An 11,053-nucleotide genomic window follows, 5' to 3' on the forward strand; every position below is an offset into this window, starting at 1 on the left:
CAACATGCCATGCCACGGCCTCGGCCCGCATGACATGCCACGGCCTCGGACCGCATGCCTTGCTACGGCGTCGCCCAACATGCCATGCCACGGCCTCGGCCCGCATGACATGCCACGGCCTCGGACCGCATGCCGTGCCACGGCCTCGGACCGCATGCCGTGCCACGGCCTCGGCCTCGGCCCGCATGCCTTGCTACGACGTTGGCCAACATGCCATGCCACGGCCCCGGCCCGCATGCCTTGCCACCGCGTTGCCCAGCATGCCATGCCACCGCGTTGCCCGGCGTGCCATGCCTTAGCCTTGGCCAACATGTCGTGCCACGGCCTCGGCCCGCATGCCATGCCATGCCACGGCCCTCATGTCTTGCCACGGCGTTGCCAAACATGCCATGCCACGGCCTCGGCCCGCATGCCTTGCTACGGCGTCGCCCAACATGCCATGACACGCCACGGCCTCGGCCCGCATGCCTTGCTACGGCGTCGCCCAACATGCCATGCCACGGCCTCGGCCCGCATGCCATGCCACGGCCTCGGCCCGCATGCCTTGCGACGGCGTCGCCCAACATGCCATGCCACGGCCTCTGCCCGCATGCCATGCCACGGCCTCGGCCCGCGTGACATGCCACGGCCTCGGCCCGCATGCATTGCCACGACGTCGCCCAACTTGCCATGCCACGGCCTCGGCCCGCATGCCATGCCACGGCCTCGGCTCGCATGACATGCCACGGCCTCGGCCCGCATGCCTTGCTACGGCGTCGCCCAACATGCCATGCCACGGCCTCGGCCCGCATGCCATGCCATGGCCTCGGCCCGCATGACATGCCACGGCCTCGGACCGCATGCCTTGCCACGGCGTCGCCCAACATGCCATGCCACGGCCCCGGCCCGCATGCCTTGCCACCGCGTTGCCCGGCGTGCCATGCCACCGCGTTGCCCGGCGTGCCATGCCTTAGCCTTGGCCAACATGTCGTGCCAAGGCCTCGGCCCGCATGCCATGCCATGCCACGGCCCGCATGTCTTGCCACGGCGTTGCCAAACATGCCATGCCACGGCCTCGGCCCGCATGCCTTGCCACGGCCTCGGCCAACATGCCATGCCACGGCCTCGGCCCGCATGCCATGCCACGGCCTCGGCCCGCATGACATGCCACGGCCTCGGCCCGCATGCCTTGCTACGGCGTCGCCCAACATGCCATGCCACGGCCTCGACCCGCATGCCATGCCACGGCCTCGGCCCGCATGCCCTTCTACGGCGTTGCCCAACATGCCATGCCACGGCCTCGGCCCGCATGCCTTGCCACCGCGTTGCCCAGCATGCCATGCCACCGCGTTGCCCGGCGTGCCATGCCTTAGCCTTGGCCAACAAGTCGTGCCACGGCCTCGGCCCGCATGCCATGCCACGGACGGCCTCGGCCCGCATGCCATGCCACGGCCTCGGCCCGCATGTCTTGCCACGGCGTTGCCAAACATGCCATGCCACGGCCTCGGCCCGCATGCCTTGCGACGGCGTCGCCCAACATGCCATGCCACGGCCACGGCCCGCATGCCATGCCACGGCCTCCGCCCGCATGCCATGCCACGGCCTCCGCCCGCATGCCTTGCCACCGCGTTGCCCAGCATGCCATGCCACCGCGTTGCCCGGCGTGCCATGCCTTAGCCTTGGCCAACATGTCGAGCCACGGCCTCGGCCCGCATGCCATGCCATGCCACGGCCCGCATGTCTTGCCACGGCGTTGCCAAACATGCCATGCCACGGCCTCGGCCCGCATGACGTGCCACGGCCTCGGCCCGCATGCCTTGCTACGGCGTCGCCCAACATGCCTTGCCACGACCTCGGCCCGCATGCCATGCCACGGCCTCGGCCCGCATGACCTGCCACGGCCTCGGCCCGCATGCCTTGCCACGACGTCGCCCAACTTGCCATGCCACGGCCTCGGCCCGCATGCCATGCCACGGCCTCGGCCCGCATGACATGCCACGGCCTCGGACCGCATGCCTTGCTACGGCGTCGCCCAACATGCCATGCCACGGCCTCGGCCCGCATGCCATGCCACGGCCTCGGCCCGCATGACATGCCACGGCCTCGGCCCGCATGCCTTGCTACGGCGTCGCCCAACATGCCTTTCCACGGCCTCGGCCCGCATGCCATGCCACGGCCTCGGCCCGCATGCCTTGCCACGACGTCGCCCAACTTGCCATGCCACGGCCTCGGCCCGCATGCCATGCCACGGCCTCGGCCCGCATGCCATGCCACGGCCTCGGCCCGCATGCCTTGCGACGGCGTCGCCCAACATGCCATGCCACGGCCTCGGCCCGCATGCCATGCCACGGCCTCGGCCCGCATGCCATGCCACGGCCTCGGCCCGCATGCCTTGCTACGGCGTCGCCCAACATGCCATGCCATGGCCTCGGCCCGCATGCCATGCCACGGCCTCGGCCCGCATGCCACGGCACGGCCTCGGCCCGCATGCCTTGCTACGGCGTCGCCCAACATGCCATGCCACGGCCTCGGCCCGCATGACATGCCACGGCCTCGGACCGCATGCCTTGCTACGGCGTCGCCCAACATGCCATGCCACGGCCTCGGCCCGCATGACATGCCACGGCCTCGGACCGCATGCCGTGCCACGGCCTCGGACCGCATGCCGTGCCACGGCCTCGGCCTCGGCCCGCATGCCTTGCTACGACGTTGGCCAACATGCCATGCCACGGCCCCGGCCCGCATGCCTTGCCACCGCGTTGCCCAGCATGCCATGCCACCGCGTTGCCCGGCGTGCCATGCCTTAGCCTTGGCCAACATGTCGTGCCACGGCCTCGGCCCGCATGCCATGCCATGCCACGGCCCTCATGTCTTGCCACGGCGTTGCCAAACATGCCATGCCACGGCCTCGGCCCGCATGCCTTGCTACGGCGTCGCCCAACATGCCATGACACGCCACGGCCTCGGCCCGCATGCCTTGCTACGGCGTCGCCCAACATGCCATGCCACGGCCTCGGCCCGCATGCCATGCCACGGCCTCGGCCCGCATGCCTTGCGACGGCGTCGCCCAACATGCCATGCCACGGCCTCTGCCCGCATGCCATGCCACGGCCTCGGCCCGCGTGACATGCCACGGCCTCGGCCCGCATGCATTGCCACGACGTCGCCCAACTTGCCATGCCACGGCCTCGGCCCGCATGCCATGCCACGGCCTCGGCTCGCATGACATGCCACGGCCTCGGCCCGCATGCCTTGCTACGGCGTCGCCCAACATGCCATGCCACGGCCTCGGCCCGCATGCCATGCCATGGCCTCGGCCCGCATGACATGCCACGGCCTCGGACCGCATGCCTTGCCACGGCGTCGCCCAACATGCCATGCCACGGCCCCGGCCCGCATGCCTTGCCACCGCGTTGCCCGGCGTGCCATGCCACCGCGTTGCCCGGCGTGCCATGCCTTAGCCTTGGCCAACATGTCGTGCCAAGGCCTCGGCCCGCATGCCATGCCATGCCACGGCCCGCATGTCTTGCCACGGCGTTGCCAAACATGCCATGCCACGGCCTCGGCCCGCATGCCTTGCCACGGCCTCGGCCAACATGCCATGCCACGGCCTCGGCCCGCATGCCATGCCACGGCCTCGGCCCGCATGACATGCCACGGCCTCGGCCCGCATGCCTTGCTACGGCGTCGCCCAACATGCCATGCCACGGCCTCGACCCGCATGCCATGCCACGGCCTCGGCCCGCATGCCCTTCTACGGCGTTGCCCAACATGCCATGCCACGGCCTCGGCCCGCATGCCTTGCCACCGCGTTGCCCAGCATGCCATGCCACCGCGTTGCCCGGCGTGCCATGCCTTAGCCTTGGCCAACATGTCGTGCCAGGGCCTCGGCCCGCATGCCATGCCACGGACGGCCTCGGCCCGCATGCCATGCCACGGCCTCGGCCCGCATGTCTTGCCACGGCGTTGCCCAACATGCCATGCCACGGCCTCGGCCCCCATGCCTTGCCACCGCGCTGCCCAGCATGCCAATGCACCGCGTTGCCCGGCGTGCCATGCCTTAGCCTTGGCCAACATGCCACGCCACGGCCTCGGCCCGCATGGCTTGCCAGGGCGTTGCCCAACATGCCATGCCACGGCCTCGGCCCGCATGTCTTGCCACGGCGTTGCCCAACATGCCATGCCATGCCACGCCACGGCCTCGGCCCGCATGCCATGCCACGGCCTCGGCCCGCATGCCATGCCATGCCACGGCCTCGGCCCGCATGCCATGCCACGGCCTCGGCCCGCATGCCTTGCCACGGCCTCGGCCCGCATGCCATGCCACGGCCTCGGCCAGCATGCCATGCCAAGGCCTCGGCCCGCATGCCTTGCCACGGCGTTGCCCAGCATGCCATGCCACCGCGTTGCCCAGCGGGCCGTGCCGCGGCCTCGGCCCGCATGCCTTGCGACTGCCTTGGCCAGCGTGCCATGCCACAGCGTGCCATGCCTTAGCCGTGGCCAACATGCCATGCCACTGCCTTGGCCAGCATGTCGTGCCACCGCCACGGCCAGCATGCCATGCCGGTCCGTTGCCCAGCATGCCACGGCCGTGGCGGCATGGCAAGCCACGGCCTCGGCCAGCATGCCATGCCACGGCCTCGGCCAGCATGCCATGGCACTGTCTTGGTCAGCATGCCATGCCATGGCACCGCCTTGTCCAGCACGCCGTGCCGCAGCGTTGGCCAGCATGCCTTGGCCGGCATGCCATGCCAATGCCTTGGGCCAACATGGCGTGCCACGGGCTGGGCCATGCCGGTCCGTTGCCCGGCATGCCACGGCCGTGGCGGCATGGCAAGCCACGGCCTCGGCCAGCATGCCATGCCCCGGCCTCGCCCAGCATGCCATGGCACGGTCTTGGTCAGCATGCCATGCCATGGCACTGCCTTGTGCAGCGTTGGCCAGCATGCCTTGGCCGGCATGCCATGCCAATGCCTTGGGCCAACATGGCGTGCCACGGGCTGGGCGAGCACGGCATGCCACGGGCTGGGCGAGCATGCCACGCCACGGCCTTGGCTAGCAGCAAGGCATGCCACGGCCTCGGCGAGCATGCCATGCCATGCCAAGGCCAAGGCCAAGGCCAAAGCCAAGGCCAAGGCAGTGGGCAAGGCCAAGTCCCTGTGCAAGGCATGGCCAAGGCCATGGCCAAGGCCAAGGCCAAGGCCAAGGCCATGGCGTGCCACCGCCTCGATCGATCTTTTTGAACATGATTCTTTTATAATCTTACCCAAACCGTGCAACACAATTAAAAATGCACTACAATCAATTTTAAATGTCATTCCCTATTTTTTTGCAATTTTTCTGTAGCTTTTCGAATTTTTAAAGCCCTTATTTGGCATAAAAAAATCAAAATAAAATAAAAAAAATGAAAAAAATAATTTAATAATTTCTATAATTACTAGTGAATCATCCTTTAATTATGGGAATTTTTCCATAATTTTTTGAACATTTTTATTAATTTTTATTATTTTTTAAGTATTAATATCGAAATAAATTAAAATAAAATATTTTCTGTAAAAAAATATTTTTTTTAATTTTTTTTATGGTGTATTAAATTATTTCCTACAACTTTCATGTTGAAAGTTTTGGCAAAAAACCATTACTTTTTAAAAAAACCCCATTATGACTCCTCGAACATGCTTGATGTTTCCTCCTGCCAGATTGAAAAGGGCTTAACAGGCTATTATAAGGGGGGGGCACCTCCCTTGCCCAGGGCAAGGCAGTGGCAGGTACGCCCCATGTTGGGCGCGGCCTGGGCTGCGGCCTTGGGTTACATGCACTGCGGCTCGACCGCGGCCTGGGCTGCGGCCTGGGGCGGCTCGGCCGCGGCCTTGGGCGGCCTGGACCGCGGCCTTGGGCGGCCTTGCGCGGCCTGGGCGCGGCCTTGGGCGGTTCGGGCGCGGCCTTGCGCGGCCTGGGCGCGGCCTTGCGCGGCCTTGGGCGGCCTGGGCGCGGCCTTGGGCGGCCTGGGCGCGGCCTTGCGCGGCCTGGCCGCGGCCTTGGGCAGCATGGCGTGGCATGCGCGCGGGCGTGGGCGGCCTGGCATGCGCGCGGCATGGGCAGCACGGCATGGCATGCGCACGGCCTGGGCGGCCTGGCATGCAGCCGGCCTGGCATGCCCGCGGCGTGGGCAGCACGGCATGGCATGCGCACGGCCTGGGCGGCCTGGCATGCAGCTGGCCTGGCATGCCCGCGGCGTGGGCAGCACGGCATGGCATGCGCACGGCCTGGGCGGCCTGGCATGCAGCCGGCCTGGGCAGCACGGCCTGGCATGCGCACGGCCTGGGCGGCCTGGCATGCGGCCGGCCAGGGCAGCCTGGCCTGGCATGCCAGCGGCGTGGGCAGCGTGGCCTGTGCGAATACCGCGCGCGTGGTCTTTTGACCACGGTGCGCGTGTTGCGCGCATGGTCGCGCACGCCTTTGCACGCCTTCGCACGCAACGCACGTCTAGTGATAAGAACCGCAGCCCAGGCAGCCCAGCCCCAAGGCCAAGGCCAGCAGCATGGCATGCCACGGCGAAGGCAGCCCAGCCAAAGCCAGCAGCATGCCATGCCACGGCCAAGGCAGCCCAGCCAAAGCCAGCAGCATGCCATGCCACGGCCAAGGCAGGCCAACCAAAGCCAGCAGCATGCCATGCCAAGGCCAAGGCCAGCAGCATGCCATGCCACGGCCAAGGCAGCCCAGCCAAAGCCAGCAGCATGCCATGCCAAGGCCTAGGCCAGCAGCATGCCATGCCACGGCCAAGGCAGGCAAGCCAAAGCCAGCAGCATGCCATGCCAAGGCCAAGGCCAGCAGCATGCCATGCCACGGCCAAGGCAGGCCAGCCAAAGCCAGCAGCATGCCATGCCAAGGCCAAGGCCAAGGCCAGCAGCATGCCATGCCACGGCCAAGGCAGCCCAGCCAAAGCCAGCAGCATGCCATGCCACGGCCAAGGCAGCCCAGCCAAAGCCAGCAGCATGCCATGCCAAGGCCTAGGCCAGCAGCATGCCATGCCACAGCCAAGGCAGCCCAGCCCAAGCCAGCAGCATGCCATGCCAAGGCCAAGGCCAGCAGCATGCCATGCCACGGCCAAGGCAGCCCAGCCAAAGCCAGCAGCATGCCATGCCAAGGCCTAGGCCAGCAGCATGCCATGCCACGGCCAAGGCAGGCAAGCCAAAGCCAGCAGCATGCCATGCCAAGGCCAAGGCCAGCAGCATGCCATGCCACGGCCAAGGCAGCCCAGCCAAAGCCAGCAGCATGCCATGCCAAGGCCAAGGCCAGCAGCATGCCATGCCACGGGCATGGCAGCCCAGCCAAAGCCAGCAGCATGCCATGCCAAGGCCTAGGCCAGCAGCATGCCATGCCACGGCCAAGGCAGGCAAGCCAAAGCCAGCAGCATGCCATGCCAAGGCCAAGGCCAGCAGCATGCCATGCCACGGCCAAGGCAGGCCAGCCAAAGCCAGCAGCATGCCATGCCAAGGCCAAGGCCAGCAGCATGCCATGCCACGGCCAAGGCAGCCCAGCCAAAGCCAGCAGCATGCCATGCCAAGGCCTAGGCCAGCAGCATGCCATGCCACGGCCAAGGCTGCCCAGCCAAAGCCAGCAGCATGCCATGCCAAGGCCTAGGCCAGCAGCATGCCATGCCACGGCCAAGGCAGCCCAGCCAAAGCCAGCAGCATGCCATGCCAAGGCCAAGGCCAGCAGCATGCCATGCCACGGCCAAGGCAGCCCAGCCAAAGCCAGCAGCATGCCATGCCAAGGCCTAGGCCAGCAGCATGCCATGCCACGGCCAAGGCAGCCCAGCCCAAGCCAGCAGCATGCCATGCACGGCCAAGGCAGGCCAGCCAAAGCCAGCAGGATGCCATGCCAAGGCCAAGGCCAGCAGCATGCCATGCCACGGCCAAGGCAGGCCAGCCAAAGCCAGCCGCATGCCATGCCCAGGCCAAGGCCAGCAGCATGCGATGCCACGGGCATGGCAGGCCAGCCAAAGCCAGCAGCATGCCATGCCAAGGCCTAGGCCAGCAGCATGCCATGCCACGGCCTTGTCCCGCAGCGTGGCGTGCCTTGGCCTTGGGCTAGAACATCGCATGCCACGCCCTTGGCAAGCAATCCTGTCCCTCGTGTAATTGCCATTTGGTTTGGCTTTGACTTACGTATATGTTGCCTTGCGAAATGCATGTCCCTCGGGTAATAGCCGTTTGGTTGGCTTTGACTTGCGAACACGTTGCTAGTGCTTTCCCCAGTGGAAGCTTGTTGGGAAAAGTATGTCCCTCGGAAGTTGCCTGTTGCGTTTGTTATTTGCATTCGAGCTATCCGATGCTTGCTCGGTTTCTCTAAGAGTTTTTGCACGTTCGTCGGGCTTTTTAATTATTTATTTACTCATAAAAATTATAATAAAATAAATAAAAAATAAAAAAATAATTAAAAAAATTACTATAATTACTAGTGCCTCATCTTATAATTGTTGGAATTTTTCTAGAATTTTTTGAGTATTTTTAGTAATTTTTATTATTTTTTAAGTATTAAAATCGAAATAAATTAAAATAAAATATTTCCGGTGGCCAAATATTTTTTTATAATTTTTTTTATGGTGTATTAAATTATTTCCTACAACTTTCATGTTGAAAGTTTTGGCAAAAAACCATTACTTTTTAAAAAAACCCCATTATGACTCCTCAAACATGGTCGATGTTTCCTCCTGCCAGATTGAAAAGGGCTTAACAGGCTATTATAAGGGGGGGGCACCTCCCTTAAGGCTGGCCAGCATGGCCAGGCCACAGGCCACGCCTATGCCTAGGCGGGCGCTTGGCACATGCCATCGCTTGGCTTGTGGCATCGAAACTACATAGCCAAGCACGGGATGCGTCGAGTGGCTGCCCGCGGTGGTGGCGGGGGCACGTTGGCCTAGGCCAACATGCCATGCCACAGCCTTGGCCAGCAACATGGCATGCCAAAGCCTTTGCCAGCAGCATGCCATGCCCTGGCCTTGGCAAGCATGCCATGCCACGGCCTTGGCCAGCAGCATGCCATGCCACGGCCTTGGCCAGCAGCATGCCATGCCCCGGCCTTGGCCAGCAGCATGCCATGCCACGGCCTTGGCCAGCAGCATGCAATGCCCCGGCCTTGGCCAGCAGCATGCCATGCCACGGCCTTGGCCAGCAGCATGCCATGCCACGGCCTTGGCCAGCAGCATGCCATGCCCCGGCCTTGGCCAGCTGCATGCCATGCCACGGCCTTGGCCAGCAGCATGCCATGCCCCGGCCTTGGCCAGCAGCATGTCATGCCACGGCCTTGGCCAGCAGCATGGCATGCCAAAGCCTTGGCCCGCAGCATGCCATGCCCCGGCCTTGGCCAGCAGCATGGCATGCCAAAGCCTTGGCCAGCAGCATGCCATGCCCCGGCCTTGGCAAGCTTGTCATGCCACGGCCTTGGCCAGCAGCGTGCCATGCCCCGGCCTTGGCCAGCAGCGTGCCATGCCCCGGCCTTGGCCAGCAGCGTGCCATGCCACGACCTTGGCCAGCAGCTTGCCATGCCCCGGCCTTGGCCAGCATGTCATGCCACGGCCTTGGCCAGCAGCATGCCATGCCACGGCCTTGCCCAGCAACATGGCATGCCAAAGCCTTGGCCAGCAGCATGCCATGCCGCGGCCTTGGCCGGCAGCATGCCATGCCGCGGCCTTGGCCTGCAGCATGGCAAGCCCAAGCCTTGGTCAGCAGCAGCATGCCATGCCAACGCCTTGGCCAGCAGCATGCCTTGCCACGGCCTTGTCCAGCAGCATGGCATGCCATGCCACGGCCTCGGCCATCAGCATGCCTTGCCACGTCCTCGGCCATCAGCATGCCTTGCCACGGCCTCGGCCAGCAGCATGTCATGCCACGGCCTTGGCAAGCATGCCATGTCCCTCGGGTAATTGTACAAGTTGCCTTGCGAAATGCATGTCCCTCGGTTAAATTGCCATTTGGTTGGCTTTGGCGTGCGAACGAGTTCCCTGTGCTTTCCTTGTGGAAGCTTGTTGCGAGAAGTATGTCCCTCGAAAGTTGCCTGTTGCGTTTGTTATTTGCATTCGCGCTAACCGGTGCTTGCTCGGCTTCTCTAAATGTTTTCGTGCGTTCGTCGGGCTTCTTAGTCCTTCGGGGGGCGATTCGTTTTGGGGGGCTGGTGCACAGTGTACGTCGTGGCGCGTGAGTTGTGTTCGGTTTGTGCGAGTTGGACGGATCCCTGCCTGTGCAGCGAACTCCACTGGTGCATTCCTCCATGTCCCTCGGGTGATGCCTTTAGGTTGTCTTCGACTCGCCTTCGGGTTGCCTGCGCTTCCCTAGTGGAAGGTGCCTTGCGAAAAGCGTGTCCCTCGGGTAATTGCCATTTGGTTGGCTTTGACGTTCGAACGAGTTGCCCATGCTTTCCTAGTGGAAGCTTGTTGCGAAAAGTATGTCCCTCGAAAGTTGCCTGTTGCGCTTGTTATTTGCATTCGCGCTAACCGGTGCTTGCTCGGCCTCTCTAAATGTTTTCGCGCGTTCGTCGGGCTTCTTGGTCCTTCGGGGGGTGATTCGTTTTGGGGGGCTGGTGCACAGTGTACGTCGTGGCGCGTGAGTTGTGTTCGGTTTGTGCGAGTTGGACGGATCCCTGCCTGTGCAGCGAACTCCACTGGTGCATTCCTTCATGTCCCTCGGGTGATGCCTTCAGGTTGTCTTCGACTCGCCTTCGGGTTGCCTGCGCTTCCCTAGTGGAAGGTGCCTTGCGAAAAGCGTGTCCCTCGGGTAATTGCCATTTGGTTGGCTTTGACGTTCGAACGAGTTGCCTATGCTTTCCTAGTGGAAGCTTGTTGCGAAAAGTATGTCCCTCGAAAGTTGCCTGTTGCGCTTGTTACTTGCATTCGCGCTAACCGGTGCTTGCTCGGCCTCTCTAATTGTTTTTGCGCGTTCGTCGGGCTTCTTAGTCCTTCGGGGGGTGATTCGTTTTGGGGGGTTGGTGCACAGTGTACGTCGTGGCGCGTGAGTTGTGTTCGGTTTGTGCGAGTTGGACGGATCCCTGCCTGTGCAGCGAACTCCACTGGTGC

Source organism: Camellia sinensis, unplaced genomic scaffold (assembly GCF_055761805.1).
Source record: "Camellia sinensis isolate YWXY unplaced genomic scaffold, ASM5576180v1 Unanchor4, whole genome shotgun sequence".
NCBI lineage: Eukaryota > Viridiplantae > Streptophyta > Magnoliopsida > Ericales > Theaceae > Camellia > Camellia sinensis.